General features: G+C 37.0%; 1 protein-coding gene across 4 annotated transcripts in view; it reads left to right on the plus strand.

Moving 5' to 3' along the window:
- NRG3 (neuregulin 3) overlaps positions 1 to 27292 on the plus strand; it is a 1209406-nt gene that overhangs the window by 925179 nt on the left and 256935 nt on the right. The window lies entirely within an intron of this gene.

Genomic DNA, 27292 nt, shown 5'->3' on the forward strand with positions numbered 1-27292 from the left:
TATAAATTATATAACATTTTCAAACACATTGTGGAAAACCCCATTTTTACAACACTGTTCACATATCAGTGATTACTGTACTAATGACATTTTTTTTCCATTCGTGGAGATAATTTCCCACTAAGAAATATTGCTAGTCATTATTTTTTTCTATATGGAATAAAAAGTAATGTTTTTTGCCAATATGCCAATTCTCGTCAAATGTAAAGTTTTTACTCAATCTGTAAACAATCTGCTCTTTCAGTGACTGCTGTAATTGAGTCACTATTAAGCAAAGAGAAGTTTTATTGAATCAGTAATTTAGTTGTGTGAACATTATGACAGGGTTTTCAAATCATAAAGGCGACATTATGGTTTTCTGAATACCAAACAGGCATAACATAAACTTGAGCAAAATATATGTATTGACAACCGACAGAGGGAGCCCAGTCAGTGAGTGTACACGTTACTACACAGTGAATATCTCTAGGTATCTTTTAACATCTTCTCAAGAATACATTATTTTCACTATGCCCCTGGATTTCTAGCTATGTTTCATCAGGAAAACGTAAAATTTATTAAAGGGGAAATTGTTTCTTTAATTTAATTTTATTGTGTCTTACTTTGGTAAGACAAGTATTAACTACTCTTCCCTTTGCAAATTTAGCTCTCCTTCAGGAAGGTAAAGGTTGCCTAAAAGCTAGCAACCAATTAGCCATAGATTCCCTTTGTTCTCTGAAATGTGAGGCCCTGGTCTGTAGGAATTACCTAGTCAGGGGGGCAGTTGCTAGAGTGTGTTGTATCTTTTATTTTGTGATTTGGCCACAAGCTAATCTGATGTCTGGAAAGTATGGTTGTGCCTGGAGATTTGTATTTGGGATATTAGAAAGTTTACATAGAATAATAGGCTTGCTGAATTTTTCTTTCTCTTTTTCTTTCTTTCCTTTTTACTTTCTATCTGATTTATCGAGTTTTCTTATTTTTCTTTCTTCCCTTTTTTCTTTCTCTTCCCTTTTCTGCCCTTCTATTTTCTCTTTATTTTATTTTTTTTTCTTCATTATTTTCTTTCCTCCCTTTATCCTCCTTCTCTCTCTCCCTCCCTTCTTCCTTTATCCTTCCCCATTTTCTTTTCTTTTTACTTTTTATGCTTTTGTTTTTCTCTCTTCTTTAGTGTTTCTTTTCATATTTGTGGAATATCTTTCAGGTAAAGTATACTGGGGCAGGGCTTGAATATGGTACAGAAAATTTAAAATAATCTATTTTAAACAATAATCAAACCCTTGCCATCCTAATGTATATCATAGTCCATCACTACAGTAGTTGAAGATGAGGCCCATCATAATGACTGTGTACCCTCAAAGAAAACCGAACCCATGATCGGTCACTAACCCTGACAACCTGTGTCTTATATACATAAAAACATTTAGTGCAACAGTCTTCATAATAGTGAAAAAATGGACACATTCTAAAAACCAGCAAGATTATATTTAAGTAAAACATTATATGGTACATTTATCATGTTCTGTTAAATTATTATTAAAATTATAGCTGTAGGAAATATTCTTATTCAGTGAAGCAGCAAGATGGAATGTTATTTTTATAAAAGATTGCCACAGGAACATCCTTTGGTACAAAGATGAAAAAAAAAAACACACTAAAATGCTAAACAGGGACTTTAAATATTTGGGGTTTGGAAGTATATAGAATTTTTTTTCCTTTTTCTCCTGTTTTCTATAAAATTGCATATGATTATATGAATCAAAATGCCAGAATGCCTTGAAACAAAATAAACAAATAAATAATAAACAAACATCGAGAAACCTTTGAATGAGTCCTTAAGACACAGCTTAAATGGAGAAAACATTATATAAATATATTCCGTTCATTTGTGCATGCATCATTTATTTATGCAATCATTAATTAATTTTACAAAAGTTTTATGAGCACCCACAATAGCATCTAATGGACCAGATTCTGTTAGTACAAAGGTAGACAAACAAGATAGAGGCTCTGAGGACCCACAGGCTAGTGAAGGAAGAAAACGTGTGGATTCCTAAGCAGGTGCATGACTCTGGTGGAAACACTCCTTTGTGACCTGGGCAAATTCACTTGGGCCTGAGTCTCAGGCTTTTCATCTTAGTAACAGCAATAATAAATCCAGTAGGTTGGAATCACCTAGGCCTACTGGACCCAACAAGAAGTCAGTGCCAGAGAAGCATTAGCCCACTTCCCATATCATAATCATTCTAACATATGCTAGGATTTGTATGTGCCAGGCACTGTGCTAAAGAGCTGCATTATCTCATTAAAACCCTCACAGTCACAGCCTAGCAGAGAGTTACTGGCAATTGCTCACATTTTATAAATGAAGAAATTAGGCCTCTGAGATCTTAAATAAATTTACTCAAGGTCACACAGCTAGTGAACACTGGAGTCTACCTTCCAAATCCAAGTAACTCCAGGGCCTGAGCTCCCACAGGCAGGGCTCTTGCCCTCCTTCCCTCGACGCTCCTTCCTCTGCTTGTTTTCACTACAACATTTATCACTCTAGATTCCATTGACTGAAACTCAATGACCTGCAGCAAACATTATTCTAAGGAACAATATTTGCACAATTTTCATATCTTAATGCAGCAACTTGAGCTTCCATAAAGATTTAAGTCCCTAATGAAATTTTCTTGTCAAAATTTTTCCTGAAAGATTGTTTAATTTGCTGTTTATGATATCTTTGTAATGACTCTATGCTCAGGAAATAAGTTGCCCTCCGGCCCCCTCTCCCTGACACCCTCTCCTTCTCCCTTTCACTCCTTCCCCTCTCCTTCTCTCCCCGTTAGCTGAATGTTTGCTTTGTACAGTGAAACCCCATTGACAGAGGACTGGAAGTTTCTGTGTTTTATTCTCTCCCAGGCAATGAAGAGTTGATCTGAAATGTGCATCTTTGCCTGTTATTTGCATCTGGGGAAATGAAACCAGGATGTTACTGTGAGAGGTCACTGGCTGCTATGACCAGTGTCTGCACTATGGCCCTAGGCTGAGTCCTCAGACCTGCTTGTGCAGAAGCCTGTTGTTTTCCCCACAAAGACTCTGTTGTTGACTGTGCTGAGGAAAACATATACACTCAAGAATCAAACTTATGAAGTGTTTCAATGTTAGTTTAAAAAAAAATCTAATGGATGTAGCAATCAGATTAATCAAACTCTTATATGCATTCAATAAGCATTCCAGTCATAAGGATGAGTAGGAGGCAGGGGTCAGTAGGAAGGCAGTGAAAGGCACAGTCTGTGGCCAGACCGCGCACCTGAGACCCGCAGTGCAGGAGCCAGTACCAGCCAGTGTAGCATTCCTGAAGGGCATATACATGCACCCTGCTTCCTGCTGCCAGCTCTGCCCAGGAGAGCAGCTTCTAGGAACCGCCATAATCATTTTGACAATTTCCAATATAATTATTTCAGAACCAGTCCTTTGCCCCACAAATACCAGGTTGAACTGGATTCTCCTGCTGTTTTTTCCTCCTTACTGCACACACCCGCCAGGCCAGGTTCCCTCCCCACTCTCAGAGCAAAGCTGGATGGGACTGAAAAACCATGAACTGGCTGAGAATTCAGGCAGATATTTCCCAGGTCTCACCTCTTAAGACCACACACCAACCTAAGTTATCATCAAGATCTTGGCATCATCACTGGCCAAAGTGACAGGAGCTCCAGGTCGTGGGTTCAGGGAAGAATCAAACAATGGTGCCAGGGCAAGAGGTGGCCATCTGCAGGGAAGGCTGCCATTCTCAGGCCGCATGGTACTTTCCTCTCCACATCAGCACCCAACACCCCGTACCCATGGTTGCCAGGTGAAGAACCTTCAGGCCCAACTGTCATCGTACAACTTAAACTCTCAGAGTCATCCAGTCTCCACCATGGGATGGTGGCGGATAACTTCAAACTCTAGTCTAATGAACTGTCAAAAGAAAATGTTGCACAGACAATCTGCTGATCTAGTAGACTTTTATTTGGCAATTCATGACTTGGGCAGCATCCAATCTGGGAGGTAGGAAGATGCTCTGAAGAGCTATACAAAAGCGAGAGACTTTTGTGGACCAACATGAGCTAGAAAAAGGAAGTAATACTTGGTGTTTGATGATTGGTTAAAGCAGGATTGCTTTCCTTATATGGAGCAAAAGTCAGGTAACTTGTTCTGAGCAGGCAAGCCCTGATTGGTTGACCTAGGCCTTCTTTTTCTGGGAGGGCTAAGCATAGACATGTAGGTAAGTTTTGTTTTAGTGATACAGGGCTTATCCTGAGTGGTTGGTTACTTTAACAGTGCTGTCTACATTCACACCGAGTTTCTCTGGACCTCAGAAGCCAGACTGTGCTCTCAGAGAGCCCATAAGATGCTAGGAGCCTCACATGGACTTGGATCGGAGGAAGACAGAGAAAAAAAAAAGGAGTTGAGACCTTCCATCACTCCCGACTGGACTTGTGGGCTACAACTTCCCAGAAATAACATTTATGGATCCAAAATTTTAATTTGTCCTGGCACCATGGTTAGAGCATGAAGGAAGCTCTAGGCAGAGAACCAGTCAATGCAGCCAACTTCCAGATGGTTTTCAGGGACAACTAACTCATCAGGTCTGAGCACGGTGGGTCTCCTTCCGTGTGTGCCAGCAAGCCTGTGGAGTCAACTTCCCCAGTGCCCAAACCGTTCAGCTCAGGACAGAGCGGTGCCCTTTGCTGTGTTAGTAACAGGGAGGGAGAGGAAAGGGAGAGCACCCTTGAAGATCCAGTGTGGGGCCTGGGAGGCTGGGCAGGAACTAAGTGGATGCAGAAAGTTTCCTTGAATTAGTATTAGTGAGAGTTTCCAAAAGAGTCTCCTGCTCTGCACTCTTGCCTTTCCCAATTCATCTAACAGACAGTAAACGGTTCTTTGCATCAACAATTAAATGAACAGGTGCAAGAAAAGATGTTTTTAAATAGGAGTTGAAGGGTCTTGGGTCTAATCCTGTGACCACTTGTTCCTAGCAGCGTGGCTTTGGGCAAATCACAGGGTAATTGAACATTACCATCTTTATTTGCAGAAGGATCCTGTGGTTAAAAAAGAAAACAACCCTCACTACAGAGCAGGCTATCCCTGCAAGCCATTCGGAAGTGGGGTCAAATGCCTAGCTGTAATAATGTCTCTTTTTATTCATTCACACACCCCCCAATTAAGCACATCTAAAGTACATTGTTCTGTGAATCCAAACAGTACTTAAGGATCCTACTATCAATAAACTCATAGTTTAGTAAATTGTATTTACTTAACTGGAATTATAGGCTCCAAAGGGTGTAATATGTGCAAGAGAGGGAAATATTTTTTCATTCAAAATCTTATTAATGGTTTTACAAGACAAGTTTCTTAAACTTAAAGGGTTCTGGTTTTCCCCTTTATAAAGTAAGATTATATAGCCTCTAATGTACACATTTATTATTAGGATTAAATAAAATAATCCGTTCAGGACAGTTTGTGCTTGGCACATAGAAAGAGTTTAGTAAATACCATCTGTTATCATCATTACTGTTGTATTTTAGTTTAGCTGTGATTGTTGCCTTTATAATTCGACAGTGTACAAGGTCCTGTGACAGGTGCGACCAGGGATTAGGAAGCGTATATCATATTGCCTGAGATCAAATATCTTTAGTTGCATAGTGGCAAGAAAAAATGTACAAACAAGTACAAATAAGAACACATATAGAAGACAAGACAGCTTAAGGAAATATCATAAAAATGGGGACAATACAAACTCACATAATGTGGAGGGAGGGGATGGCTGTCTCCAGAGAGGCTCATCTAAGTGGAAGCATTGCAGTGGACTCTCTCATGGGGCGCTGTGGCTGTGAGCTGTTGCACGGGCTGCATGCAGTCCAGCATCACAAGGATTATTCATACTAGAGTGTTAAGGACTTTATAGGGGTAGATGATGTATTCATGTAAATTAGAGGGAGAAACAAACTATTCCTGAGGGCACAAAACATAGACTAATTTCCACTTGCTCTTGGTCCATTAATCTACACTGATGAGAGGAGCTATCTTCCAGGCTGGAATCTGCTCAGAATACTTAAGTCCCCTACATCAGTGGTCCCCAACCTTTTTTGGGCCACGGACCAGTTTAATATCAGAAAATATTTTCACAGACCGGCCTTTAGGGTGGGATGGATAAGTGTATCATGTGACCTAGACAAGCGTCAAGAGTGAGTCTTAGACGAATGTAACAGAGGGAATCTGGTCATTTTTTTTAAAAATAAAACATTGTTCAGACTTAAATATAAATAAAACAGAAATAATGTAAGTTATTTATTCTTTCTCTGCGGACCAGTACCAAATGGCCCACGGACCGATACCAGTCCGCGGCCCAGGGGTTGGGGACCACTGCTCTACATTATTCTGCCCTCCAGTAGCCATTAAAGCACTGTTAGCAGAATGGGTTAATATGTAAACTCTGTAACTCTTACCATTCTTCTGGCCTTGAAAAAGGAGTAACGGATACAAGATTTTGACTCTGCCTCTATGAACCTCATAAAGTTCATAAATTCTATCAGGTCTAGGTGTTTTCATATATTTGATTGATAATATCTTCAAGTCTATGCTCTTAGGTTACTCATAGCACCCAATGTTTAGCAACGAACCCTGCAAACACACACCATTTCTGAAACACTAGGAAAAGAACTATATTTATAAAAAGAAAAGCATTTTCCATGGTCACATCATTCACAAACATCCACTAACGGTCATTTTAGTGCAGAGCATTCCAACTCTTTTACACTTTTCCTGCGGAATACGCATATTCATTCTTAACCACTGCACTGAAAGCAGGGCTGAAGGGTCCAGAGGGAAGCACAGTTGTCCTTGCCTCCCTCAGCTCCCTTGCTCTGCTGTCTCCCCAGGTTGCTAACTGATACTTCTCTTCATTTCCCTCTCACCTGCCTGGGAATCCACTGCACCTGGGAAAGGTGATGGATTGTCACCTGCCTGTTCAGGGACTTTTTGGTATGATTTCAAGACAGCCCTCAGCCATTTTTCCTTGTGTGTGGCCCTTAGCTGGTCCGTAGGACCTGCTAACACACCTGCTTTCCCAGCAGGCTCTAGGGAGCAGGCCATTCAGATACCTCTGTCACCAGACTCCTAGGACCAAAATAGCTTTCTCTCCCATCTCTCTCCTACCCTTTATCCATTTTCCAAGTCAACAGGGGAGACTGAGTGTCACGGCATGCTTCTAGATTAGTTGATTATTTCCTTGTAAAGACTGCAAGTGGTGACTTGGCTTACACTTCATTATCTACTATCCATTATATCAACACCTGTATCAAATCTGAGGTAGGAAGAATTAAATGCTAAAACATCTTCTTACATAATATACTTCTTTTTTTTTCCTTACAAGGTTGTGACCATTCTATACATATTTTGTGATCTGCTTTTTCTCTTTATATAGTGTGACCCTTTTCCCTCAACATTATGTAATTTTATGTTCTGCTCAACTATTACTTTAAAGAGTGTAACATTATAAGCATGCAATATAAATTATTTTACCAAACATTTAAGCAGTATTATTTAGTGTGTTTTCAATTTTTCATGATTATAGAAATTGACAAGCATTATGCATAATTCTACTTTGAGGTTCTGATTATTTCTTAAGAATGAATTTTTAAACTTTTGATACACTTCAATAACTTTTCCTCAGAAAAAGTTATGCCAGTTAACATTTCTGTGAGCACATTATGAGAGCCAAACAGAGTAGTTTTAGTTGCTACTTTTGTAGGGAAAATTATATCAGGAAAATTATTTCATCAATGTTTTAAATGGAATTTTTTTTTGATTACCAGCAAAATTAAAAATATTTTTACTTCTTTATTGATAAGTTTCATTTCTACTTTTGTGATTTCTTAAAAAAAATTCTTTTGCTTTGCTCAAATCTTGTAATTTTTTTCTCCTTTAAAAAAGTTTGTTATTTTGAGGATAATAAAATTCTATGTTGTCCTATGTTGTGACTTTTCCAGATTGCTTTTTGACTTATTTCTGTTGTTTTACTTGAAACATACAGAAATTTTGCCTTTTATATAATCAATCTATCAGTTATTTTAGAAAAAGCTTATATGTGTTAATACTTGGATTTTCTTCACCATAAAATGAAATATTTTACTAATTTTGCTATTAAAATGTTATTATGTATAAAATTTATTATTCATCATACATGCATGTATAGTTATATAAAGTCATAATAGATCTGAAATTTATAGTAGCATGTACTTTGAAATTAAAAACAATATTTTTAAAAATAAGTTCTTTTTAAGGAATTCTTTTTCTCTTAATTTTTATTTTTAATTTATTGTGTTAACATGGTTTCAAGTGTCAGTTTCTCTCTGTGTGTCTCTGCCCCTTCTTCCCCCAAACTTGAATAGAATTTCTTGTAAGTTTCTTTTTTGTTTTTTGGGGTTTTTTTTTTTTTTTTGTATTTTTCTGAAGTTGGAAATGGGGAGGCAGTCAGACAGACTCCCGCATGCGCCGGACCGGGATCCACCCAGCACGCTTACCAGGGGGTGATGATCTGCCCATCTGGGGCGTTGCTCTGTTGCAACCAAAGCCATTCTAGCACCTGAGGCAGAGGCCATGGAGCCATCCTCAGTGTCCGGGCCAACCCTACTCCAGTGGAGCCCTGGCTGCTGGAGGGGAAGAGAGAGACAGAGAGGAAGGAGAGGGGGAGGGGTAGAGAAGCAGATGGGCGCTTCTCCTGTGTGCCCTGGCCAGGAATCGAACCCAGGACTTCCGCACACCAGGCCGACGTTCTACCACTGAGTCAACCAGCCACGGCCCTCTTGTAAGTTTTTTAAGAAAGACTGCAACATGGGCTCAAGGTGCCAGTGTGCCGTGTGGAGAGGAGGCACTCAAGAGGGACATTGGCAGCTGCCCCTCCACCCCTCTCCCTGAAACCACACAAATCAGTTTCTCCTTGTCTGACTATGGCACCCCCAGCCATTATCCCTCTGCTGGAGTTTTTAGGATGAGTGTCTGTGAGTGTTTGTGCAGTGTCCCTTTAAGAAGGCACCTGGATTGCCAGCAGTCTTCTATTTCACCCAGCTGGATGGAGACCTCACTGATTTTCACAGCCTTTGTTTTGTGGGCTCCTCTCCTGGCACTGGAACCCTGGACTGGAGAGCCTAATATGAGGCTGACAACCCTTGCTCCTGAGCGGGGACTTCTGCAGCTGAGATATCTTTCCAGATCACCTGTAGCATGTGGTGCTGAGGTAGCCTGATGTGGGGTCTCCACCCTTCCTCCCAGTCTTGATATGGCATCTTCTGTATATTCTTAGTTGTATGACTTCTATTCAGCTAGTCTTCAGATAATTATCCATATGGATTATGCTATAATTTAGTCCTAATTTTGATGTGGTCATGTGAAGAGGTGAGTGTAGCTACTCTACCATCTTTGATGGACATCCCTTGTTCTATTGATTTATTGGTGCACTAGTGTAATATTCTTAATTCTTGAGGTTTTATTATATGTATTCAAGTACATAAGAGGAGGAAAGTCCTCTTTCACTTACCCTTTCCCACATGGAAATTTCCTATTTAGGTTTTATTGATTAATTTTCTTTCCCCTAATTATTAGTAATTTAGACTTATGGCCATTTAAAGGAAGCCATGATAGGCAATGAATTAATGAAGTGGAAAAGGCCAGGTCACAAAGTTAAGATGAAAGCAAATGAGAGGGAGAGAAGGGGAAGTAGAGAGAGGGAGAGAATAGAAGAGATAAAAGGAGAAAAGGAAAGCTTGCCTCCTGTTTGGACATGGCATCTTAAATACTTCTCTTCTCCTTTCATAGCCAAGAGAAAGACTTGCTAACATTTCCAAAGGACAAACCTTATCCTCAGTTAATTGGCAACTACCTTGTGATCCAAAGATCAATCCTAAGGGTGTAACTGTCATTCATTTTATGACATTCCTTTATGTTTCTACTTTTAGGATGTTTTATTTTATGAAGCAGATATATATTACTTTAATTTTAAAATTTATTTTATTGAGGTGACTCATTACTGCTTTATTTTATTATAGTACCGGAAATCAATGATATTCGTAACTAACTATGTAACAATCATGAGCAAAACATACCAACCATTGTGTAACTATATTTATGCTATAAATAATCTTGGAATTGAACTATTCAACATCTACATTGGTCGGCAGGCAAAGAGTGTTGAAACTTATATGTTCTGTGTGCTGATAGAGAAGAAACAAATGATTGATCAAACAAGAACTCTGGGCTACTTAGAAAAAGACTTTACCTGGGATAGTGGTCTGAGGCAGAAAGGTATTCTCATCTCATGAATATTTCAGGTAATTTGATGTTTTTATTTTACTCCAGCAAGCTTGATTGAGGATAATCATTGAGGCAAAAATATGAAAGTGGTGCTCCCTTTTTCGTGTGCCCAGTTTGCTCGGTGCCCAGAAGCAGACCCTGTAGCCAGATGTAGTCATCCTCTTGTTCTAAACATGCACATGTTATTATCCTGCCTTTGTAGTCATCACCATCTGCCCTTGATGGTTTGTTCCCTTCCATAATCTCATAGTAGTTTGCATATTTTTCTGAAACAGTTCAAAAAGAGGTCTACCATTTAGTGGACATCTAGTAGCTCTTGTTTCTCACAATTTAATTCTATCCCAGTTTCTCTGCCCCCAAACCCCCTGAGATTCATATCATTGATGCTATTTTGTAAATGAGATGCTGAATCATAGTTTTAAGTGAGTCTTAGGCAACAAGCTTTACTTGTAGCTCTATTAGGGGCAGAGAGAATAAGGATCTGACAGCCTTAGTTTCCACAGGTGGAGATTCCTTAGAGAAGAAAGAGAATTCCATCAACCAAAGGAAATTTGGGAATGATTAGGGAAGAGAAATATCTACCAAGATGGAGAAAGCTATTCCACCATTAACAAATTACTGCACATTACAAACAACACCAGATTTAATTCCATAGAATAAAATTTGGTACATATTTTTTTCCTTGTCCTGAAGTATCTAATGATGGGTATAGGTCTCCCATCTCTTTCATATTTTTTATCTTTTAGTTTAGTATTGTAATCAAAGAAAGAAATATGATAAACCTGACTTGGCTTGTTCTTCATAAACCCAGGTCGTCCTTTAATGATGTCAACATCTTCCAGTTGTTAGTATTGACCAATATTTTATAAAAGCGTTCTTGTACTTTGTTGTTGTCTTCAGCATACTCACTGATTTATAGCGAAGGACTCCCTCTCTACACTGCCTTCCTCTAAAAGTGAATATGGCCTGACTAGGCAGTGGCGCAGTGGATAGAGCATTGGACTGGGATGTGGAAGGACCCAGGTTCGAGACCCCGAGGTCACCAGCTTGATCGCGGGCTCATCTGCTTTGAGCAAAGCTCACCAGCTTGGACCCAAGGTCGCTGGCTCCAGCAAGGGGTTACTCGGTCTGCTGAAGGCCCGCAGTCAAGGCACTTATGAGAAAGCAATCAATGAACAACTAGGGTGTCGCAGCAAAAAACTGATGATTGATGCTTCTCATCTCTCTCCGTTCCTGTCTGTCTGTCCCTATCTGTCCCTCTCTCTGACTCTCTCTCAATCTGTCTCTGTAAAAATAAATAAATAAATAAATAAATAAATAAGTAGATAAATAAAAGTGAATATGTATTGTTTGTTTTTAGTTTTCCAGTGAATCTTCTGCCGGAGCTGATGGTGGATCAGATCTCAGGCCAAGTTCTCTCAGGATCTGGGATATAATCCAATCAGCCTGAGACTCTAGAACTCATCTGTACTTATATGCTCTCTTATCCATCGTTCTGTACCTCAAGAGCTGTTCTCTAATATCTGCTCATCTTTCCCTACAAAAATTCCTTCTTTTCAACAGAAAGTATGGCTGTAATAAGCATACTGATGAATTCATTTTGTCTTAATTATGAATAACTTCACATGGACATCTTCAAATGCCAAGCAAATTCTTTTCTGATTTTCACTTATCCTAGAAGACAAAACCCTTCATCCCATCCTCCAATTCAGTCCTTCTTTTGGGCTGTGTATGTTTTCCCTTTGAGAGGCTGTAAATTTCTATGTCTCTGAACCTATGTATACAGGCCTCTGCCAACTGCTTTTATCATTAAATGAATATAATTTTAGTAAATATAGGAGGAAAATAACCAATGGTCAATGGAAAATAGCTCACTCAGGAGCAAGTGTGATGCTGACTGTGTGACTCTAAGACTCTCATGCCATTCAGTAAAAGCCATAGAGGGCAGCATGCCTTTCTATAGAACATGCTGGTATGTTAGTGGTTTCCTGAGAAGTTCAAAGCATAGCTTTCTCTATACTTATGATGTAATATCAGATAATGCAAAAACTGTTAGATTATATTTGTAAGGGGAATTCCATTCAAGTCATGGGAAAGATATGATCCCTTAGGAAGAATGTAAAGGTAAAAAAGGTTAAAAATTTTAAAAAATAAAATAAAAAGAAGACTGCAAGTTTTTTTTGACTTGGTGAAATAGAATAAAGTAGAAAAGTCAAAAGTGTAGACTTAAGTGGGACAAGTGGAATGCAAGGACATGCAGGACAATTTGGGTTCACAGAAGCCAAGAGAAAAAAAGTGGTCTACTATCTTGCATGACACTCAGGGTTGAAGTAATATTTAAAAAAAATTTTTTTAATTAGACTTGTAAACATGAAGGGCCCATGTGATCTTGAAAGGAACAGTGTCCTACGGTTGATGCTGGTTGAGAGAAGTATGAGATAAGAAAGTAGAAAGTAGTCACTAATAGAAATTTATTGAAAGACAGCTAGCTCTGAATAGCATGAAGAAATAAAATGGTAGTTGAAGGAAGATGTGAGTGCAAGAAATCATATATAGTATATATATTATTTTAAAGAAAATCTATGTTTTTAAGTTAAAGTCAATGATAAAGTATTCAATGATGCAGAGGGAGAGTGCATAGCTGTAAAATGAGGTTCCTGAGAAGGCGAGCAGTATGAGGTTTGATGTAGAAGTGAGAGAGTTGCCTTTTGCTCTTTGATAATAGCGGAACACGTCACCAGTAGTAATGCTAACAGTAAGGAATGCAAAGGGTATATAAGGGTGTGGTGGGCCTGCTAAGGAGTTAAAGCTTGAGCATAGCAGAAAATGAGCATTGTATTCATGAGCAAGATGCAGGTGGGGATGAGGGTGAGCATGGAGGTGAAGAAGAATATTTTTGTTGCTCAAACAGGAAGTGTTTTTTTTGTTTGTTGTTCTTGTTTTTTAGGTGAGAGAAGGGGAGCTAGTGAGGCAGACTCCTCATGCGCCCCAACCAGGATCCATCCAGCAACCCCATCTGGGGCTGATGCTCAAGTACCAAGCTATTTTTATCACCTGAGGCGAATTCACTCCAACAGAGATATCCTCAGCACTCAGGGCCATGCTCAAACCAATTGAGCCACTGACTGTGAGAAGGGAAAAGAAGAGAAGGAAGGAGGAAGAAGCAGATGGGTGCTTCTCCTGTGTGCCCTGACCAGGAATCAAACTGGGGATATCAATATGCCGAGCCAATGTTCTATCCACTGAGCCACTGGCCAGGGCCAAAAAAGTTTTTTTATGCATGGGAATAATTGTGAAACAAAAGAAAGGAAGGCTCAATAAATATTTATTGAACAAAAGAATCATTTTTGTTCATTTAATAAAGTACTTGTGTTTTATTTCTGAACTTGATTTTAATTAAATTTAGTTCTTACTGAATTTAAATTTTAAAGTAATTTTTTGGGAGGGTTGGCTTAACTGATATTAGTCAGTATCTTTATTTCTTGATTCGTAAATATCTCCAAAATAATTTGGTCCCAGATTTTTTTTATGTTGATAGTCTCAGTGAAGCCAACTTGGACAAAATGTCCCATGTGAATTGAAATTATTTCACCTTAAATGGCTTGTCATGCCCATGTTGTAATGAAACAGTTTTGATTTACTACAGTTGAGGAGGAAGGGAGATTGAATGTTACAGGCCTGATTCTGCTTTTATTGTCCCACTTAAGGTTGTTAAGGTTCCAGTAACTTCCCCAAATCAGTGTTTTTCTAAGTGTTTTTAATGCTCAGTGCTGAGCGTTTGTAATGCTCAGTGGATGATTCTTTCAGATACAAAAGTTTATAGAACATCTGGTCTGAAAGTGAGTTATAAAAATTAAAATAAAATAAAAAATTAAAATCCAAAGCAAAACAGCTTTCTAAATTATAAATGACCAGATCAGCATATAGAGAAGTGGTTTATGAGTCATAAAGAATAAGAGGAAAGACATCTAGGAAGAAAAAAGCAGGGAAGAGAGGCACTTCAATGAATATAAATTATACCTTTCAATAATACAATATTTAAAATATGAATAAATGTATGACAAGCCACTGCAAGGTACCCCTCTCTATCTTCATTTAAAACCTAGAAAAAATTCTCAAAATTTTAGGGTTTTAACAGAAGTGAATCTACTGATTTCTAGTTGTGCCTGCTCACCTTCTTACTGATAAGAATCCAGGTCAGCAAGCCTCCCAAACTTGCAGTGGCAAAGAACAGAGCAATAGAGGCACTGCCATCTCAGCTTGGCAGACTAGTGAGAAGCTATCTTTCACAGACTCTGTAGACAGAGAGAAATGTATAGAATAATACACAGGTGAGATTGGTTCTGGCAAGGGGCGGACACATTTATCTCAGTCTTGTTTGGTGGTAAATGAAAGAGACCACTTCCATCCCCACTGAAGCCACATTACATCTTTTACCAACAGCAAGAATAAAAACAAGAGTATTTCTTAAGAAATATATAATTGTATATTTTTTTTATTTTTATGATTGCAACTTTTACATGGCAAAGTCATAGACATTTGAATGCATATTAGAAATGCAAGCTAAATGCCTATTGTAAATTAAAACTATTCTAATCCCAAAAGTTTCAAATGGTATATAATAGTCAATTAAGAAGAATAAGCACTTTAAGAACTGGAAGAAAATTTAATAAATTGCACTAAAGAAATTGGGTGCCCATATTAAAAAATAAAAGATAATTTCAAGTGAATAACTATAGAAAACAAAACTTTAAAATTTTTAGAAGAAAATATAGAAGACTATTTTTATGACTTACATCTAAAATTATATTAATTAAAAAATGAACAAAGACATAGTAAAATTGAGGAAACCTTTACCAAGACAAACTGCTTTTGTGCCTCCTTATCAAACACTTGTCTTGAAAGAAAATAAAAATTATGGAAAAATACCTGTAGAATATTTAAAGTAACTATAACCTAACTAAAATAAAAGCAATATTTCTAATAATTAAAATATTTTTAGCTACTGTTTATGACTATAATGCAATAAAATTAGAAACAAAGACAGATAAAAAATGCAACTATTTTCATAGTGAAACAAAAAATCCTCTTCTAAATAACCCATGTCTCAAACAGAAATTAAGACACATGTGAAGGCCAATTAGAAAATAACAATTGGCCCTAGCCACTTGGCTCAGTGGTAGAGCGTTGGCCCAGCATGTGGAAGTCCTGGGTTTGATTCCCAGTCAGGACACACAGGAGAAGTGCCCATCTGCTTATTCACCCCCCTCACTTCTCTCTTTTACTCTCTCTTCCCCTCCTGCAGCCATAGTTCAGAGTGAGTTGGCCCAGGGTGCTGAGGATGGCTCCATGGTCTTTACCTCAGGTGCTAAGAAGAGCTTGGTTGCTGAGCAATGGAGCAATGCTCCAGATGGGCAGAGCATCTCCCCCTAACGGGCTTTCCACGTGGATCCTGGCCAGGGCACATACAGGAGTATGTCTCTGCTTCCCTTCAATGAATAATTAAAAAAGAAAAAAGGAAAAGAAAATAATAATAATTGTCAATCATCCTTTAGAAACTGTTGAAAAGTACTTTGTCTAAAACACTGAAAAAGAAATGTTTTTAAGTAAAAAAAAATAAGGAAACATATTTAGTTTTTTAAAAGAAAGTAAAAAGTCATTAATCTGGAAAAATAATGCCAATATAATATGTAAAATAGAGAAATAAATCAGTTTGACTTATTTCATTTAATACCGTCTAGGTCCATTCATGTTGTCAAAAATGGTAAGATTTCATTCCTTTTTATGACTAATATTAGATTCTATATGTGTGCCACTTCTTCTTTATCCAGTTGTCTACCAGTGGGCACAAATGTTGTTGTAGTGAACATAGGGATACACATATCTTTTTGAATTAGTCTTTTGGATATTTTCAGATTGGTGTGTTGCATTTCTTCAGATAAAAACCAGGAAGTAGGATCGCTGCTTCATATGGTCATTTTATTTTTGCTTTTTGAAGGAATTTCTATACTGTTTGTTTTCCACTGATTTGCAATGTCACTAACAGTGCACGAGGGTTTCTTTCTCTCCATATCCTTGCCAACACTTGTTGTTTGTTGATTTATTGATAGTAGTCATTCTGATAGATTTGAGGTGATATTTCATTGTGGTTTTAATTTATATTTCTGTGATAAGTAATGACTTTGAACATGTTTCATATGCCTATTGCAAATACCATACAACTTTACTTATACTATGTGGAATCTAATACAAATCCACAAGCAAAGTAGTAACAAACTCATAGATAAAGAAAACAAACAGATGGGAAAAGGTTGGAAGGTTTGGTGAAAAAGGTAAAGGGATGGAGAAGTACAAATTGGCAGTCACAAAATATTCATGGGATGCAAAGTACAGCAGAGGAAATATAGTCATTAATACTGTAATAAAGATGGATGGTGCAAGGAGCGTACTAGACTTATCAAGAGAACACTTCATAAGTTACAGAAATGTCTAACTACTATCCTGCACACCAGAAACTAATATACTGAATGTCAAATGTAATTGTTAAAAAATTTTAAATTTTACTAAATCAGTTTGGGTCTATAACAGTTCAATAATAGGATGAAACAATTATTTAGAAAACAATAAAGAACATATAAATGATGTGCTTCTAAGTATTTTTAGAGTAAAAAATGGTTAATTAAATTAAAATTATGAAAATGTATATGTATTAAAAAATTTTCTGATTACCATGATGAAGGGGAAACAAAAGGAGAACAATGTCATGAAATTAAAATTTTAAAAGTCACTTTTAAAAATATCATTGAAAATTTAATCAGTCCTCACGTTTTTAATGATTCCATGTTATTGTGTTTATTTTGAACCATAGAACATAGAATGAAAATCCAATTAAATTTATAATTAGAAAAACTTTTATGCAATTTGTTAAAAATAAGTGACATGTTAAATAATAAGATATTTTATTTACTTTCAAAGATTTTATTTCTAATACCCTCATAAATGCATATGGATCTTGTAAGTATTTGTATATGTTATATGAAGTTCTCTATAAGTTACACACTTATTACAGATTATAGAAACTTTAAGACTTATTTCAAGAATTGTTAATAAGCACTAAGAGTGCACACAATTCAGATAAACCACTGTGTATTATAAAAAGTCCAAAACACTTTGGATGCATTTAATCATATAGGTTCTGGAAATTCCTGTCTTCACTTTAAAATGAGCTCCTAAATTCTCTGAAATGCATTTGGTTCTTATAAGTTATTGCCAACCTGTCCCTTTTCAATGACAGAGAGCATTTATACACTAAAAGCATGGTTTGTGTGTGTGTGTTCATGATACCTGGTTCTCCTCCATTGGATTGGCTGCACTGATCACAGGAAAACCACACGGAGCTGAAACTTAGGAAACACACATGACTGCCTCATGTAAAGAGAATGAACTGTGGAGTATATTAAAAGTCTGTTATGCCATGACCAAGTGGGTTTTATTCCAAAAAGGTATAGGCATGCCTTATTTTATTGCATTTCACCTAGTTGTGCTTCACAGGTGTGATTTTTTACAAATCAAAGGCAAGACTGCACCAGAAAAATGACTCCAATTCGCATTATTGCCCCACTCTAGTGCAGCAGTCTTCAACGAAACGAAAGTGTCTCCCAGCCATGCCTGTATTGTGACAACTGTGCAGCATTAAGATATAAGTTAATAGCCTGAAAAGGCAGTGGAGCAGTAGCTAGAGTATCAGCCTGGGACGCTGAGGACCTAGGTTCAAAACCCAGGTGTTGCCGGCTTGAGCTCAGGGTCGCTGGATTGAGCATAGGATCATAGACATGACACCATGGTTGCTAGCTTAAGTGTAAATATTTCTGGCTTGAAAACCAGCAAGGGATCACTCGCTCTGCTGTAGCCCCACCCCTGGTCAAGGCACATATGAGAAAGCAAGCAATGACCAACTAAGGTGCCACAACTATGAGTTGATGCTTCTCATCTCTCTCCCTTCTTGTCTGTCTGTCCCTGTCTGTCCTTCCACCTCTCTATCTCTCTAAATAAAATTAAATTAAGAAGATATCAGTTAATAAATACATTTAATTACATTGATATCCAATAAGAAAAAGCCATATGGTCATCCAGACATGCAGCACGTATTAATAATTAATAATAAATACATATTTCTAAGGAAATATGTACTTTTCCTTAGAAACATTTAGTGAGACATATTTGAAAAGGAATTTCCTCAAGTAATAAAGAATAATTACCCAAAATAATTTGACAAATATGAAAAATAACAATAGAATTTTAAAGATAAAGAACATTATTAATATATACATTTAATTTTTTTCTACCTAGAAACCCTAAATAATTTTTTTTAAGTGAGAGGAGGGGAGATAAAGAGACAGATTCCTGCATGTGCCCTGGCCAGGATCCACCTGGAAACCTCTATCTGGTGCTGACGCTTGGACCAACTGAGCTATCCTCAGCACCCAAGGCAAATTGTCAAACTAATTGAGCCACTGGCTATGGGAGGGGGAGAGGATGAGAAGGGAGAGAGGGAGGAGGAGAGAAGCAGGTGGTTGCTTTTCCTGCATGCCTTGACTGGGAATTGAACCCAGGACATCTATACGTTGGACCCATGCTCTATCCATTGAGTGAACCAGCCAGGGCTTGGGAGCCCCAAATTCAATGTGAAACAATTATGTGTGTTCAAAGTTCTGGAGGCTGGGAAATTCAGGATCAAGGTGCTGGTAGGTTCAGTTCATAGAGAAGGCTTACTTTCCAGTTTGCTGAAGGCAGCTTTCTTTCTGTATCCTCACAGGGAGAAAAGCAAGCTTTCTTGTTTCTCTTCTTATGACGGTTCTAAACCCATCATGAGGACCCCACCTTCATCCTCTAGTTAGTCCCAAAGGCCCCATCTCCAAATACTATCACAATGGGTATTAGGGTTTCAAGGTATGAAATTTAGGGAGACACAGACATGCAGTCCATAATAGTTATTATATGATATGTACACACATTATGTTGTTAAACAAACAAACATATTCTGTATTGGCTGTGCGTGAAAGAGAGAGAGAATGAGGGGTAGAGAGAGAGAGACAGAGACAGAGACAGAGTCAGAGAGAGAAGAGGAGAGATTCGTAACAAAGAAAAGTCCTACCATGTCTCCAGTTTTGATAAACTAAGATTGTGTCATTTAAATAATACTGCCTAGCACTGTGTTCAGGTTGTTTCAATTTCAGATTATCAACATGGTAAAGAGGGAAATTTTGCAAAATAAATTGGTAAATTCAATACAATTTTAATAAACAATTTTGGGAGGGACTTGAACAATTTTAAAGTTCATCAAAATAAACACATGAGCAGAGTAAAAAATTATTTAATAAATTAGAAAAATAATGAATAGTATCTTTCTTGTCTTCAGAACAAAACCAGTATATATGTAAATTAAAATTTAATAGTAGAATTTTAAGTTAGTGAGAAAGAAGGCATTATTTAATATTGAGCCAACTGTCTAATTATTTGTGAACAAAACAATCAAATTAGATAATTTTTTCACAATTTTTTACAAAATAAATTTTAAGGGATTAAATAAAGCTCTTCGTGGGATCAAAAATTATGTAAGTGATTTAAACAATTTGGAAATATAATTTGGGCTGAAAGGAGTTGTATGTCAGAATGATGTAAATGTTGGAATTATATTGGAACAGGTTAGAAAGAAATACTGAGAGAATGAAATAAGACAATTTGTTCAACCTCACAGATAGTGAAGGAAATACACAATAAAGGATGTCAATTACTCAGAAATTAAAACAAATCACCATTCACTAAATGATCACTTTTTTTTTTTTTACAGAGACAGAGTCAGAGAGAGGGATAGATAGGGACAGATAGACAGGAACGGAGAGAGATGAGAAGCATCAATCATGTTTTTTGTTGGGACACCTTAGTTGTTCATTGATTGCTTTCTCATAAGTGCCTTGACCGCAAGCCTCCAGCAGACCGAGTAACCCCTTGCTCAAGCCAGTGACCTTGGGTCCAAGCTGGTGAGCTTTGCTCAAACCGGATGAGCCCACGCTCAAGCTGGTGACCTTAGAGTCTCGAACCTGGGTTCCCCGCATCCCAGTCCGACACTCTATCCACTGCACCACCACCTGGTCAGGCTAAACGATCCCTCTTTATTGGGAGTAATAACAAATATCAAATATAGGGTTTTAATAAGGAAGACATAATAAAGTTAAAGACAAAAAGCCATGCCAGACTATCAATTAATTGATTGATTTTATTATTCTCTTTCCCTCATGCCAGTTGTCTTTGAAAGATTTTTTATTGAAGAAACTTAATATTGTGAGATAAAAAGCTAACAATATGATATGCATTTAAAAGTTTACTTTCTTATAACATGGAGCAAGTTTTTAAGACTGGATTATAGTCTGTGGAATGAATAAATATTCCCTACCTAAACTTGATTTTTAGAATTATTTTGAAATGTCAGCTCTTAATTGACATAGCAAGTATCTTTGTGTAATAAAATTTAATATCAGATTTTATTTCAACTCAGATTTAGTATGTTCAAGGTTTTCATTTGAGAAAGGATAATACTGCTTTGTAGAAGTTAGACATGATTGTATCCTATTCAATTGCTTTGAAGTGCCCATTTCTTTGAACAAAAATCTCATTTTAAATGCTCTTTTGATATATTAGCCCATGGTTCCAGCGAAATTACTCTTGAATACAGAATGTGATGAAGCTTTTAGAATTTTCTAAAAGTAGTTATTTTGATACATTTGTTGATATTTCATTGATAGTGAACCAGAATTTACTTTAAAACATTTTGTTGTTGTCGTTGTAAACCGTACAAAAGTAACAGCAGGCAACAGCCACTTTCCAAGCAGGAAAATATTTTGTTGCCAAGTTTTTGTTTTGATTTTCAGCAGACCTTTCATTTTTGTCGTAATGCTGAGTTTTAATTTAGATATAGAAGATTAAAAGGTCAGGCTAAACATTACCAAAATGACCACAACCAGTTAGACAGAAAATCAACACTCATACTTTCTTCCAGCGTTCCTTATATAGAAAGGAAATTTACCTTAGCGATAGTTTAGTTTAAGGATGAAGATAGATTTTATAATTTTCTTGAGGCTGGTTAGCAAGGGAATAGCTGACTTAAATATAGGTCTAAATGTTCCAATGCAAAATTCTTCCCGTTGGCCCATACCGATAATGTAGTCTTAGCGGTGGAGTTGGAGACTGGGAACAGGGATATCCTTCTTTTTAGTAAAGTACCCTCTTCTTATTCTTGGGAATAAGTCTGCATCAAGTAATCCACTGATAGCCTTCATGTAATTAAAGAAAAACATATGAAAATACTTATGATGACCCTCTTCATAAATTTCAAGCATCAAATACAGTATTGGTAACTATAATCACATTGCTGTACAGAAGTTATTCATCGTTAAGTGTTTTTAACTCACACATAACCACAAAAATATAACTCTGTAATGTGACAGATATATTAATTAGCTTGAGTGTGCCATTTGTTTTATGATATATCAAAATAGCAAATTATATACTTTAAATATATATAATTTTCATTTGTCATTTTTATCACAATAAAGCTGAAAGGAAACATGCATATTTATAACTACATATTAATAAGTGTATTCATCATTCAGATTATACATTTGAGTCCTCACTTTATTAAATAAAGATAACAGGAGCTTTATCTTTTTTTCATTTTTCTTTTTCTTCTCTTTTCTCCACATTTTTGCTTTTTGTTGATTTCACTGTTCTGTGACTATAATGTCTTTCTTACCATGTTTTTGTCTGTACTTTTAAAATACTCTATGAGGAGTATTTACCTTAATGCCTACTGTGAAGCCATGTAGATTATTTGCTTTCTGTGGAGTTTGTTGGTTTTCTGGAGTATTTAACAGTCTTTTAACCCCCATGTCCCCACCTTCCCTAGTGACTCATTATTTTCATTTCTCAGAGCCCTCTGTCTCCACAGTTTCTCTGTCAGTCTAAGTAGGGATTTACCTACACCCCTGTCCTGAGCTGCAGATGTCATTTTCTAATTTTCTTGTCTTCCTATTTAAAATTTTATTTTCTCCTTTGGTCTAAAAAAGGGATAAACATTTCTTGAGCATCACTAGTGTGTTTGATAATGGCTTTATTCTGTGCTCACACTTGCTGGGCTATTGTAAATTTTTTTTTGTTGGGATATTTTAATTTCAAGATCTAAATCTGTCTGCTCTATGAAACATTTTATTATTTTATTGATAATTTTCTTCTCTCTAGTTTCTGTTTTCTGTTCTCTCATTCTTCAATTTCTCTGGGTTGGCTATTGAACTTCCTGGGTTGATTTTCTAAATTGTATTATTTCCTTTAATCTTTGCTCAATCTTTTCCAAGGTTCCTTATATCATTGCATATTTTATCTTTCCATTATTTTATTAACTTTTTTTTTATTTGAAACAGAACATTTTAGTCTTTAAGAGCTCTTTCAGGTCCACTGATATTTTCTACCCCTAGGAATTTTACACATTGAATGAATAAGATACTTTATTTTAATCTTTCTCTAAGAATGTTACAGTTTATAATTTGGTATTTTTCTCATTTCCTATGAATTGTCTCTGTGATATCTATAATCATCTCTTTCTCACTATATGACCCTTTGTTTATGTTTGAGATCAAAGCCTGAGAAGTTCATTTGGAGCTCTTTCTAAGTGTGTAGTGCTTACAGACTTGGTGTCATCATTTTAGGAATCTTGGCTTAGAGTTGGTGTCAATCTAGGGCTCCGGTATGTCAAAATGTCATTGCAGTCACAATTGCCCCATAGAATTGCCTTCCAGTCTCCTAAGAGTCACAGACTTGGCTGCTGACTCTTCTGAGTCAGGAGTAAGGGTACAAGTAGGACATGTTTCCAGTTCTATGTGTGATATTTGGCCCTCCCTCTCTACATCATGTGTTAAGTCACAGGCCGTCTTTTATACTCTCTGTGTGTTAGGCACTTTTTCAGTCACTGGTCTCTGTGTGCTTTTACTGGGAGCACTGGCTCACCTCTCTGTTGTGTCTCACACTGCCACTTTCTCCATTACAATGCCATAGTTATTGCTTTCCCATAGACTTGTTGTTTTCCAGAATATATAGACATTTTTTATGCCTGAGTATTCATTATCAATCTCTTCTTTGTTGTAGATTTATGACTTATTGACTTTTATATATAGTTACATTTGTTGGATTCCAGGAAGGAAAAAAAAACATATGCATGTGGTCAATCCCTCATCTTTAAGCAATAAGCATCCTAGAGATTTTAAATTTCATGTGCATAACCTACCTGAGCAAGTAATTGTAGATATTTCCATCTTTTCAAGCATCCAGACCAAATATTTATTTTCACTCATAGTGCCTAGCATCACTCTTTCAATTTTATGCATGTAACACAGTCATGAAAAATTATTTTTAATAACAATGTTGTTGACTTTTTTAATGATATAAAATGCTTCATTTTTATTGTATCTTTTTATCTGATTAAAATAGATTTTCCAAATTCTTAAACCATTTAAAATAAAGACTTTTGACAGAAAACCCATGTTGCAAGGTTGGAAATAGCTTGTGCTGTTGGGTACTTACATTTTGAAGTCCAAGTTTGTTCCCCAATATAAATTTATTTAACTCTCAAGCAATTTGACCATGGAACAGAATGAAACATGTATATAACTGTTGTCTTAAATGTATTTAAGATCCTATACTTTAAGAAGCAATTGTTAATAAGACTGACATTCTAACAATCAAAATTAACAGTAGTACTTTACCATCTTTGTCAGTTTTTGAGGAGTAAAGATGAAATGCTCCTAATTGTATTTAGATTATTCAGAACAATTTTTTTTCTTTTTTGTATTTTTCTGAAGCTGGAAACAGGGAGAGACAGTCAGACAGACTCCCGCATGCGCCCGACCGGGATCTACCCAGCGCGCCCACCAGGGGGCGATGCTCTGCCCCTCCGGGGCGTCTCTCTGTCGCGACCAGAGCCACTCTAGCGCCTGGGGCAGAGGCCATGGAGCCATCCCCAGCGCCCGGGTTATCATTTCTCCAATGGAGCCTTGGCTGCAGGAGGGGAAGAGAGAGACAGAGAGGAAGGAGAGGGGGAGGGGTGGAGAAGCAGATGGGCGCTTCTCCTGTGTTTCCCGGCGGGGAATCGAACCCAGGACTTCCACACGCCAGGCCGACTCTCTACCACTGAGCCAAACGGCCAGGACCTTATTCAGAACAATTTTAACACATGGAGGAAATGGAAATAAATAATTTGGGAGATATGATTTTCCTTAATCATGTGGGTTTTTTTCCCATAGTTCTACTTTTTGTTCATAACACACTAGGGTATTACGCAGTTTTACATATGGTTTCCTTTCTCATGCTCTCCTGTGTGTTCTAAACCTGTTTCCATACTCCCTACCAATATTGGCTGATAACTTGAGAAAATGTACTTTTAAAAGAGCTTAATCATTAGCTTAAACTTCAGATGTGCATTCCAATAAATTATGGACTGAATTGTGACTGTCTTCGGCTGCTGTAACAAAATACCACACTGGGTAGCTTATAAACACAGAAATTTCTCCCAGTCTGGGGGCTGGAAGTTTGAGCTCAGGGAGCAAGTGTGGTCAGATGAGGACAAGGGCCTTCATCCAGGTTGCAGACCTCTTGTATCCTCACATAGTTGAAGGAGCTAAGGAGTTCAGTAGGGTTTCTTTTATAAGGCATGAATCCTATTCATGAGGACTCCACCCTTATGACTTAAGCACCTCTTAAAACCCTACTTCTTAATACCAACACATTGAAAATTAAGATTTAAACATACACATTTTGGGAGAACACAAGCATTTGCCACCATAGCAATTTAAAAATAACTTTTTTTTTTATTTTCTGAATTTAGGAAAACTACAAAATGTATTGCAATTTTGAAAAATATTTTGGAATCCTTTTTCCTTAAATATGATTTAAGAGTAAAACAGTTCTCATCACTGTTATATTTATCTAGACTATATCTGAGTTGGATTATTGATTTTTACATATATTTATTCTTTACAATAAGGGCAAGAGCAGTAGACTGGGATTTGAAGACTAAATTTTAAGTCCCAGCTCTGCAAAGTCAGAAATGTTAACATTACTAGCATACATCAAAAAACTTGAACCTCCCATTTGTTTTTTGCTAAGTATGGATTTATATAATTCTCTCAGATTGTATGAGTACAATCAGAAATAACCTTTTTTTTGTACATGTACTCATACAAATGGAAATAACACAGTGCCTGAGAAATGTAAGCTTTCTTTAACGCACAAGTGGCTTTGCTTGATATTATAGACCATCTGACTTATAACATAATGTTTCGCAGTCTTCATTTCTGTCAGGTTTTAATTGAGAGATTGTAACTTAGCAATATAAAAATTTTTAAACATTGGAACATTCTGCACCTAGTATGGGATATAAACCTGCATAAAGCAACTGTGAACTCTGGTTCTTTAATGACTAGACTAACAATGAGTTATTATATTACTCTTATTTTTTATTTACATATTTTTTAAAATATGAAAATTATATAGCAGCATGAATTGCATGATTTTTAAACTACATTAAATTATCAATGTAAAAGTTTAAAATTTCAATGAATAAAATTATTAAGAAAAGTCTCTCAAAATTTTTGTTTCTTTTGCTCAAGTACCTTAGAAAAATGGGTAGGTGTATCAAGAATCTAGATATAGCTTACATATCACTATCCCAGTAGGGACTCTCTTTTAAAACTCTATTGCAAACAAAATCACCTTTTTACTCTGGGCTCTATTCTAGCAAAACATTTGCTACAAATGCCTAATATGATGATATCTTCTAAAATGGACTATACAAAATATGTCTCTTTCAAGAAGTAGCTTAGGTTCCTTTGCCAGATGAACTGAGGGAAGTTCTTGAACTGAAAGTGCCAAGGGAGACATAAAAGCCCTCAGACCAGAGCAATGTGTTTTAGAAGTATGAATGTATTCCAAGCAAGTATTCCCAAAATGGGCACTAAAGTAGGCCACAACTTCTGAAGGGCAGAATAGATACAGTGGTAATATAGGCTGAGATCATTATCAGTCTTGAGAGAAGGGCTGGCAGGAAAATTTTGGTCTTCCTGGGGCTGACTGAATTAGAAATTTAGATTCTCCTTTGGGTGCCATGGTGAAGGAAAAGTATACTCAAACGTTCTAGGGAAAATGGAGTTTGGGTATCCCCCAGGCAACATCTACAGGAATGAGGGGCAGAAGAAATAGGGAGCAGCTTCCTAAAAGCATCATGTGAGGCACTGACATGGGACCCCTTGAGTCTTGGTCTAGCAGAAGGACTAATATCCTGCTGGTTTGTAGGGCAGAAATTCTTCAGTTGATGACCCAAGAATTTATCCATGGCTCCTATATAGCAATGAAATATTATGCGAGATTCTCAACACAGCAAACTGCAGTGAATTAGAATAAAGCAAAGGGTGCCAGATGGATTAACATTCCGGAATTTGGAACGCTTTTCTCAGTTTCATTATTTTTCTTCTCAAACAAGTTTTTAATGTAGAGGAAAATTGGAACAATAATAGATCAAATATGATGTACAATTGATGAACTTTTCTCTGATGATCTAATTTGGTCATATGTGTGAAGCATTCTTTCAAATGTTAGAAAAATAAAATATTTTTAAATATCAAAAAATAAAGCCTGACCAGGCAGTAGCACAGTGGATAGAGCGTCGGACTGGGATGCCTAGGACCCAGGTTTGAGACCCCGAGGTCGACAGCTTGAGCACGGGCTCATCTAGTTGGAGCAAAAGCTCACCAGCTTGGACCCAAGGTCGCTGGCTTGAGCAAGGGGTCACTTGGTCTGCTGAAGGCCTGCAATCAAGGCACATATGAGAAAGCAATCAATGAACAACTAAGGTGTCACAATGCGCAACAAA

Source organism: Saccopteryx leptura, chromosome 9, assembly GCF_036850995.1.
Source record: "Saccopteryx leptura isolate mSacLep1 chromosome 9, mSacLep1_pri_phased_curated, whole genome shotgun sequence".
Classification (NCBI taxonomy): Eukaryota; Metazoa; Chordata; class Mammalia; order Chiroptera; family Emballonuridae; genus Saccopteryx; species Saccopteryx leptura.